The following is a 9,575-nucleotide window of genomic DNA, read 5'->3' as shown; positions in this document are numbered from 1 at the left end:
TAAATGCCACTCCTCCGTCGCGAACCACCACTAGTACTACCACCAAAACCACCTTTTACAACCACGACAATAAACAATGCTGACCCATCTCTCCAAAAACTAACCCATAAACCACCCACCACCACCATCCTCCTCCGCCATAAAACGACTTCATCCGAATACGTATCCTCAAGAAACCGTGACCCCACTTTCGAAAAACTAATGGACAAATACAAAAACCTCTTTAAATGCAGATGAAGATTGAATTACCAAGAGGTTGCTACCATACCATAAATGCAGGATGCTTTGCAATTTCTAAAGGCCCTGACTGAAAGGATCATAGAAGTCGAGAAGTGTTGAACAAATTCTTAGCAAATATAAGATGGAGGTAAGGATTGAGGACATAAGTTCTATATTATTCATTTTCTGGAGTAGATTTGAAAGCCCCTCGATTCAAAAGCGTAACCATTTGTTTTCATTTTACTTTCAGGTGGACCAAATACCAGTATGTTGTGATCAATCAATCATCAACTATGCCTCAATTCCAAACTAGTTGAGATCGGGCTATATTAATCGTTTATCGATGAGCATACCTTTTTATACTATCAAAAAACTGAACTCCCTATTCTCTTGACTTCCCATCATATTTTATAGAGCCAGAAACAGTTCAAAATTCTCATTTGTTCTACACTGTATGATCATATGTTTCTTTGATGTGTTATGATCAAGAAACTAATCTTACCACCTGAGGTCGGTCTAACTTAACTAAGTGAAAACCAACCCAATGCACAAAATCTTATGCATATGAAACTCACCCAAATAAAGGTCAAAACTAAATGTTTAGCGACCTTTCAACTAATATGGTAGGATGGTATGTTGGCTGATCCGTTGAGTTTGCATATATAGCTAGTTCAAGTTGAAAGATTAATGCAAGTATTATTTGATATTATATCCATGTGCTTCCATGTTTCATTGACAGGACAGTCCTTGCAGTCATCTCTTGATTTTTCCATGTTGAAAGAAAAAAAGCTATAAGCTGTATTTCTGGTTCATTAAGTTTGTCTTGTTGCTGACCTTCAGGGAGCTGTGTAACATCTGCATCAGCGGAGACCATCACCAGCGAGAATAAATTATCCTCCAAGTAGTATAGAGACCGCGTATGAGAAAAAGGCGGAGTCTCCTTTACTAATTACAATTGTAACATCGCTGCAAGACATGCTTATTTGAAATGGATGACCTTTGCAAGTTAGCAAGTGAATGTTTAATTAATATTTTAAGACAGTTGCTCGTCATTAGAATTTGTGATCTTTGGCTGAAGCAGAGGCTGTAATGCTTGTAATGCCCTGCTTTCTGAACTATGTCTGACTCTGTTTGGTTGTCACAAATCTACTTAGCCAACGTAGATACCAGCTCCATTTGTAACTTCTAGAAGCTGATGTGAAGGGAGTCTGAGCATTAGTGTATCATTTTGGAAAAGGAAGTACAGATCCTGCATGATTTGGGGTGTGCAGCAATTCAGATGGATACTTGAGCAAGTGTCATTGAGCATCTTACTTTGCTCACAAATAATTGCGGTCACTTAAGTATTATGCTCTGCATGTTGTGTTGTACTTTACTCTCAAATCCTAGCAGAGACAAAACCATGGGTGTTTTTGTCGATCTGCCTAAGCCTTGATATCTTTGCCGGCAGGAGGTAGCAGGTACCGAGTGAGATAGTCGAGGTGCATGTAAGTTGATTCGGACACCACCTTTGGGTCTTTCTTCCCTCCTTTTTATGTATGAGTTGAGACGTAAGCTGATATTAGTTGAAGAAGAATGTAAACCAAAATTTTGGAATTTGGTTTTGGAAGGATGCACCATATGATACAGCCCCTAGGAGTTGTTCAACAACTACATACCCAGTTAATACTACAAGGTGGGGTGTAATATGGTTATCTTTTGGCTCATTATACCTTTGTAATAGGCATGAGCCTAATTGGAAATCTCTTGGTAGAGATTGTTTCTTGGAGCCAAAGATTGTTTCTTGGAGCCAAAGTTTGGTGATGTGGAGGAGAAAAATTAGCAATTTTTCTCTTTTCTTTTTGCACGACTTGGAGGCCATGTTTTGCCCCTATATAAGGAGGGCACTTCTCCTCCTTTGAAATACACCAATTTGAGAAGAACTTAGTGAGTTTGTGTTCTTCTATAGAGAGTATTTGTAAGAGAGTTGTGTTGGGAAACACTTGTGCGAACTCTTCTTTGGAGTGATCTTGTGAGGTTATTCTTCCTGGGGTTTTTTGGGATATTAGAGTATTTAATTACTTTAATTTTGTACTCTCTTTGTTGTTTGTACTCTCTTTTGTATCCGTTGGTGTTAGTAAATTTGCTCCTCTTTTGGTTGTGGATATAGGTCAATTTGACCGAACCACGTTAAATCTTTGTCTCCTATTATCTTTGTTATTGTCTTTATATTGACTGCTTTGTCTAATTTCGCACTATCCCGGATTCCCTATTCTAACAAATTGGTATCAGAGCCTAGTTAATTCGGGTTTTGTTCTAGTAGTCGTCATGACGATAACAAAGAATTATGTTGAGAAATTTGACCGAAGTGCAAACTTCGGAATGTGGCTGTTGAAAATGGGAGCTATCCTGGTTCAGATATGGCGCTGCAAGGAAAGGAGAACAAATAAAAAAAAAAAATTATGAACGAGGAGTTTGTCAGCCTTGATAAAAGGGCGAGATCTAGTATTATACTAAATCTCTCTGATGATGTATTATGTGAAGTAGCTTCAGAGACCACTGCTATAGGCATGTGGGAAGACCTGTATATGAAAAGGACAGTAGAAAATAGACTCTACTTGAAGCAGAAGCTCTACACATTTCATGTGGACGAAGGTGGAGGTGCTATTTTGGTTATGAAGACACATAAGTCTAGGACGTTGTATACGTTGTTGGGATCTGCTGTTATAGGTGTTGCTACTGTTTCGACATCAGACGGAGATTCGCCTGATTCTGACATCATGAAATTTTGAAATATGCCCCATGGGGTGTTTTAGAGAAGGCGGAGCAAATTTACTATATCAGCCAAAATTCAACCAAGGTTGAGATTGGTAATATGGTTATCTTTTGGCTCATTATACCTTTGTAATAAGCATGAGCCTAATTGGAAATCTGTTGGTAGAGATTGTTTCTTGGAGCCAAAGTTTGGTGGAGGGGAAAAATTAGCAATTTTTCTCTTTTCTTTTTGCACAACTTGGAGGCCAAGTTTTGCCCCTATATAAGGAGGGCATTTCTCCTCCTTTGAAATACACCAATTTGAGAAGAACTTAGTGAGTTTGTGTTCTTCTATAGAGAGTATTTGTAAGAGAGTTGTGTTGAAAAACACTTGTGTGAACCCTTCTTTGGGGTGATCTTGTGAGGTTATTCTTCCTAGGTTTTTTGGGATATTAGAGTATTTAATTACTCTAATTTTGTACTTTCTTTTGTTGTTTGTACTCTCTTTTGTATCCGTTGGTGTTAGTAAATTTGCTTGTGGATGTAAGTCAATTTGACCGAATCACGTTAAATCTTTGTCTCCTATTATCCTTGTTATTGTCTTTATATTGACTGCTTTATCTAATTCCGCACTATCCCGGACTCCCGATCCTAACATGGGGTCTAGTACAGCCCCTAAGCGTTTTTTGTTATATTTTCTATATTTTGCATTCCCACTCTTCCAATTCCATTTTCATACCATGCTTTGAATTAGTATTTGTGGTTTCAGTCTCTTACATTCAGCTTTCTTATAAACCTTCAAGAGTAGCAGAATTCGTGTTGACACTTGCCAGGATAACCAACTGACGTCCTTAAATCAGACAACCGCTGATTGCATGCTGTTTTTTAGAATACCAAATGATAGTTAAAGTTGTTTGGTCCATAGCTTAATCATTTTTATGTTACACCTCAATGTCGTAAAATAAATAAATAGAGAACCATAGAATTGATTTTTTTTTGTGGGGGTGTATGAACCAGGTCTTCTAACTTAGCACTTAAAGCAATATTTGTACTGTTTTCAAGTATTTTATCCTAATAAACTAGGGAAAGTGTTTTGCCCTTTGCTTTTTAACAATGGGGTTGACCTCCATTAAATCCATCACAATATGATACTCCCTCCGTCCCAATTTACAACTCCACAGCAATACCTCCCTGTAGACCCATAAGAGGTACTAGCATTTAGACATTTTTTAGACAAGGGAGAGAACAAAATGATAAAGATGACCCAAAATTAAACCCTAAACCTAACTTAGGGTGTGTTTGGTATGGAGGAAAATGTTTTCTCATTTTCCCTTGTTCGGTTGAACTAAAATTTTGGGAAAATATTTTTCAAAGCAAGTTGTTTTTCTAAAATTTGGAGAACATGACGGGCCAAGGAAAGTAACTTTCCAGAATTAAAAACTTGGCGCTACAGACGCGAAATGCAATACCCCATCCCCCATGCAGCTACGGATATAACCCCCCCCCCGCCCCACACTTAAACGTTATTTCCACAATTTCGTCCCCTCTCTCTCTCCAGAGCTCTAGGGTTTTTCATCCTACTTTCTCCATAGTTATTTCTGCAAAGATTCAAAGGTATTCTCCATAATCACTGCTTTAATAATCATAGTACTGCTTTATTCTCCATAGTTATTTTTGTGGAGGACTCAGATTAGCATAGAAGGCTAGTAGGTAGTCTCACTTATTCTCTCGCACTAGTGGTCGTAGTTTTGCTCTTTCGTTTATTGCTCTTTGATTTCTTCTTATATTTGTTGGCTCCTCGCTCTTGTTATTTCTTATTTTTTCGCATTATTTTGATATGCTTGTCCTTATCTGACTCTTTTGCCTTGTTTTCTCTTGAGCCGAGGGTCTTCCGGAAACAGCCTCCCCACCTCTCAAGGTGGGGTAAGGTCTGCGTACACTTTACCCTCCCCAGACCCCACATTGTGGGATTTCAGTGGGTATGTTCTTATTGTTGTTGTTTGTAATTTCTTCAAAATTTAATCTTTCACTTCTCTGAATTTCTGGTTGAACAGTTGTAATTCATGTGGTTTTGAGTTGATTTGTTCTCTCAACTTGGGAATAAACTTTTCGATTGCTACAATAATCATAGTTTTACCATTTTTTGTTACCAATTTCTTTAAATTTGTAGCATAAATCAGTGTGTATTTTGTTATAGATTGTTAACGAAAGTAATTTTTTGCTGTAAAAGACGTTGAATGGCACTGGCATTTGTTTACCTCTACTTTTTGTTTTGGGAAAATGAAGTTGGCACTGTGAAGCTTGTCATCTCCTTATAGAATTTCAGTATTTTAACATTCTAATACTCATGTTAGATTGCGAGAGATGGATTCGACTAACAAAGATAAAATGATGCTATAGTTGGAGCTGCAACCACATATGTTTTAGCTTCTAGGGCTGCAATTATTCTAGCCTACGAAAATCAAAGTAGAATTCCTAGAGAACCTTAAACTAATAAAGACCAAGAAAGGGAATTTTACATGAATAGTATTTTGAATGGAACCGATGTTCATTGTGTAGGTCAGATAAGAATGAGCAAGCATGTATTTTATGAACTATGTAATGCTCTTATAAGTACTAGTTTGTTGCGCTCAACCAAAAATATGTTTTTCAAGAACAGGTGTTGATATTCTTAGAAATTGTTGGTTTTAATGAACGATTTCGCAAGATTGGGTCACACTTTTATAGGTCAATTGACCCTATCCATCGATGCTTCCACACTGTACTTCAAGCAGTTTTGAAGCTCTATCCAATTCTTGTAAAATCACCAGATGGAACTGTCCAACCGGAGATAAGGAGCAATTATCGGTATTATCCTTGGTTTGCTGTAAGTTACATACTAAAATTTTAAATTTTAGTTAATTATTGAAAAATAATACATAATATTAACTTACGTTGTATATAGGATTGTGTAGGAGCAATAGATGACACACATGTGCTTATGTCTGTTCCTATTGAGCAACAAAGTAGATGTCATGGCCGGAAAGGCGCAACAACACAAAATGTATTAGCTGCCATTAGCTTTAATTTGAAGTTCACGTATGTGCTTGCCTGTTGGGAAGGATCTACACATGACTCTCGCATATTAAATGATGCATTGGAGAGACCACAAGGGTTTCAAATATCCCAAGGTATTTTATTCAATCTAAAGTAGTTTATGGAAAGAGATAGATTAATAATGTATGTTAATTCACTTTATTTTTGCGTTGTAGATAAATATTATCTTGTAGATGCCAGATATGGGCTTCATAAGGGGTTTATTCCTCCATATCATGGAGTACGCTATCACTTACAAGAGTATACTAGTGATCGTCCTCCCCAAAATGAAAAAAAAAATTATTTAATCTCTGTCATGCCTCATTGAGATCTTCAGTTGAACGTGCATTTGCTATTCTCAAGAGACGATTTTGTGTGATTGATAATGAACCCTTTTGGGACTTTAAAACACAAGTGCATGTTGTATTAGCGGCATGCATTTTGCACAATCACATAATTGATTTGGAGCCAAATGACCTAATAATACAAGAAGTAGACTTGGAGCCGCTAATTTAACCTCAAAATGTTCAAATTACTCAAAGTTCTCAAGGGAGTCAAAGCTACCGGACAAAAAGAGAAAGACGTGAAGAGGCTAGAGAATGGTTGTCAAAAAGAGATGCCATTACTCATGCCATGTTTACAAACTATGATAGGAGGAGGAATAGGGGACTTTAGTGTATTTAGAGATGTTTGAGCTACTCGTCGATGTTGTAAGTTCTATGATTTGTAATTTCATATGCTTGAGTTGAGATTCTGTTCAGTTATCGATTGTGTTTGTGTGTATTTCATATTTATTGCTTTCTGCTTTTCGATTGTGATAAGATATAGTCTATGAAACCTTACAAAGTTTAGCTTTTAGGTACATCATATATTCAGATTTTCTTGCTTAGCTACTACTAGAGTTTTTTGGAGTTGCATATTGGTAATTACTTTTTGCTTTAAAACTGCTAGTATTTACTATTTGCTGCATATTTGTAATTGCATATTTCTATGTTCTTGGCTGCTGCAGCTGAAAGTTGCACAGTTGCTATGTTCTTGGCCGCTGCAGCTGAATTTTGCACAGCTGCTACTATATTTTTGCACAGCTGCTATGTTCTTCTTGGCTGCTATGCTCTAAGGCCATGTAGAGTGCCAATGAAGCTGCCAGGATTGGTCATTATGTGCTTGATTCCTTGTGTTTTTTTGGTGTTTATAGTGGCTATTGCAACCAGGATTGTGTTTCAAATTTAATTCTTATTTGAATGTTTCCTGTAACAGTAAATAAATGGGGAAAAGGGGGGAGAAACAGTTTAGGTGGTCAAAACCAATGGAATATTTGATGTTGGAGATCATAGCTGATGAAGTGAAGCAAGGAAACAAATCAACTAATCAGTTTAAGGCCACCTCATTCAATCGTGTTTCGGATGCCATTAATCAACAACTTGGAATGGACTGTTCAGCTAAACATGTGGAGAATCATCTTAAAACACTACAAAGCACATGGAATACCGTACAAACTCTACTAAACAAAAGTGGTCTTGGATGGGATGACAACTTGAAGATGATTACTGCGAGTCCTAGAGTCTATGCTCTCCATATTCAGGTACGGTGATTCTTTAATCCTATGTGTTGGTTTATATATAGTAGTCATGCTTAGTTCTTTCTGATAAGTACATCACAATGTGTTTGCGCCTAATTTCTATTGGTTGCTTGATAGATATATATGGTATAGGCAGACACATATGTAGAAAGGGTTATGCAGCTGTGACTGTCCATAACTGCTGCTGATTTTGTTTATGTTACTGGTTTGGCAGAAGAAAAAAAAAGAGTGGAATCTGGTGTTTATTGGTTGTAATTTTTGTAACTTTGCTTAGTTTTAAAATAGTTGTTGTCCAGTTTGACCTGTCATTATAATCTGTCCAGTTTCGTGCCATTTCTTTTGCTGCTTTTCTCTTTTGTTTCATTGTGAATTGGTTGGCTCAACTCCGTTTCTTTTTTTTTAATAATCATATTATAGGCGCATCCTACTCATGATAAGTTCATCAACAAGAAGATTGATATGTTTGAAGAATTGTCTTTTATGTGTGGGAACGATCGAGCTAGGGGTGATTGTGCTAGGTCATTTGATGATATAAACTTGGATTGCAGCTTGGAGAAAGGTAATGATGATATTGACATTGAAGGTTCATCTAAGAAAAAAGATGATGTTTGTAAACTTCGTCTCAAGTCAAGTCAAGTCGCAAAAGAAATCGTTCTTATGATGCGCAAGACGTGGTAGGTGATATATCAACAAAGCTTGGAGAAGTGGCGGCAGCAATCAGTTAGATAGCTGATAGCCGACCTAGATGTGACAAGGTTGTATGAAGAAATTATGGCAATGAAAGGTTACGAGGAAGAGTTCTTAGGTGACACTTTTGATTATTTGGTGCAAAGTGACACTTTAGCTAAGGCATTCATGGCAAAAAACCAAAATCTTCGCAAGGTGTAGTTGGACCGATTCAAGAGAAAACAATAGAATACACAAGTTGGTTAGAAGAGCGTAACTAGATAGGATTTGGAAGCAATTGTTATTCTCACTTTTATTTGAAGCTTCAAGATTCCAGCTTGGTTTTTAATATTTTCTTGCTATTTCTAATTTTGTTTGTTTGATGAAAGAGGGGTTTCCTTCAGAACAATTGATGTGCGTAGTACTAGTCTCATTCTAAGATGTGCTAGGGTCTATTTTTAGGAGAAAATGTCAGAGAGAATAGCCACCTGATCGTATGGTGTGTATTAGCTAACTTTCCTGGAAAACTCAACATTTTGGTTGTGAAAGGAACTTGCTTGCGCGAAATACAGTGGCTTGAATAGGTGATGTATGGCAGCTCGTAATCTGTAGTCCAATATGAATTGGAATAGTAAATACTAGCATTAGTTCATAGTGCAATTGGTTCATATTGGACTATAAAATGAGATCTGAGAAATTTTGTTTCATTTTCCATGCTTTGTGGTTTACGACCTTTTTGTGATCATTTTAATTTTATTTGTTTGAGGAAAGATAGAATATCAGTATGTGAATTCTTGATTTGGAGCATGGGCGGGAGAGGGGGTGGGGGGTTGGAGCATAGGAAAGCATGGGGATTTATTTTCCAGAAAATGTTTTCCACTCACCAGAAGTACCAAGACATGGAACCAAGTAACAGAGAAGAAAATATTTTCCATTTAGATTGTGATAAATTCAGTTTGTGATAACTCGCATGCAATTCGTCAGATCATAAAGAGAAATAACGAGGGAAGCTCGAGGAAATCTTTTTACTATTATTTTTCCAAAATACACAATGTTTTTGTTGATGACCATGGAAACAGTTTTGCATGTACTTGGGAACCAGAAGTACTCATGAGGCATTAATTGCATTCTTTAGTTTGATGCTGCTACTGCTATATAGGATGGGCAACATTTTCCAACTCTCCATATTGACTTTTCCACACAAATGAATATTGGTGATCTAATTTTCTTCAAAACTACGGAACTTGTGGACTAGACCAGTCTCCCAAGGCTACCTTGTTTGCTAATTGTAAATTAATGTGAG

The 9,575-nt window shown here is 37.0% G+C and overlaps 1 protein-coding gene and 1 pseudogene across 4 annotated transcripts in view; both read left to right on the top strand.

Annotated features, from left to right (window-relative positions):
• The first annotated feature begins 227 nt into the window (after window positions 1-227).
• LOC132039062 (protein ROOT PRIMORDIUM DEFECTIVE 1-like) overlaps window positions 228-9,575 on the top strand; it is a 39,236-nt gene continuing 29,888 nt past the window's right edge. The window contains exons 1-2 of one of the 4 annotated variants that reach the window (XR_009410342.1): window positions 228-367; window positions 1,060-1,250. The gene's annotated coding sequence lies outside the window, so the exon portion shown is untranslated. Of the gene's footprint in view, window positions 368-958; window positions 1,251-9,575 lie in introns of those variants that run through there. The other 3 variants (XR_009410345.1, XR_009410344.1, XR_009410343.1) reach the window with 3 other exon arrangements.
• On the top strand, window positions 4,573-8,839 carry LOC132039056 (uncharacterized protein At2g29880-like; annotated as a pseudogene).

This window comes from Lycium ferocissimum, chromosome 2 (assembly GCF_029784015.1).
Source record: "Lycium ferocissimum isolate CSIRO_LF1 chromosome 2, AGI_CSIRO_Lferr_CH_V1, whole genome shotgun sequence".
In the NCBI taxonomy this organism is placed as follows: Eukaryota; Viridiplantae; Streptophyta; class Magnoliopsida; order Solanales; family Solanaceae; genus Lycium; species Lycium ferocissimum.
This window is presented reverse-complemented; position numbering and strand designations above follow the sequence as displayed.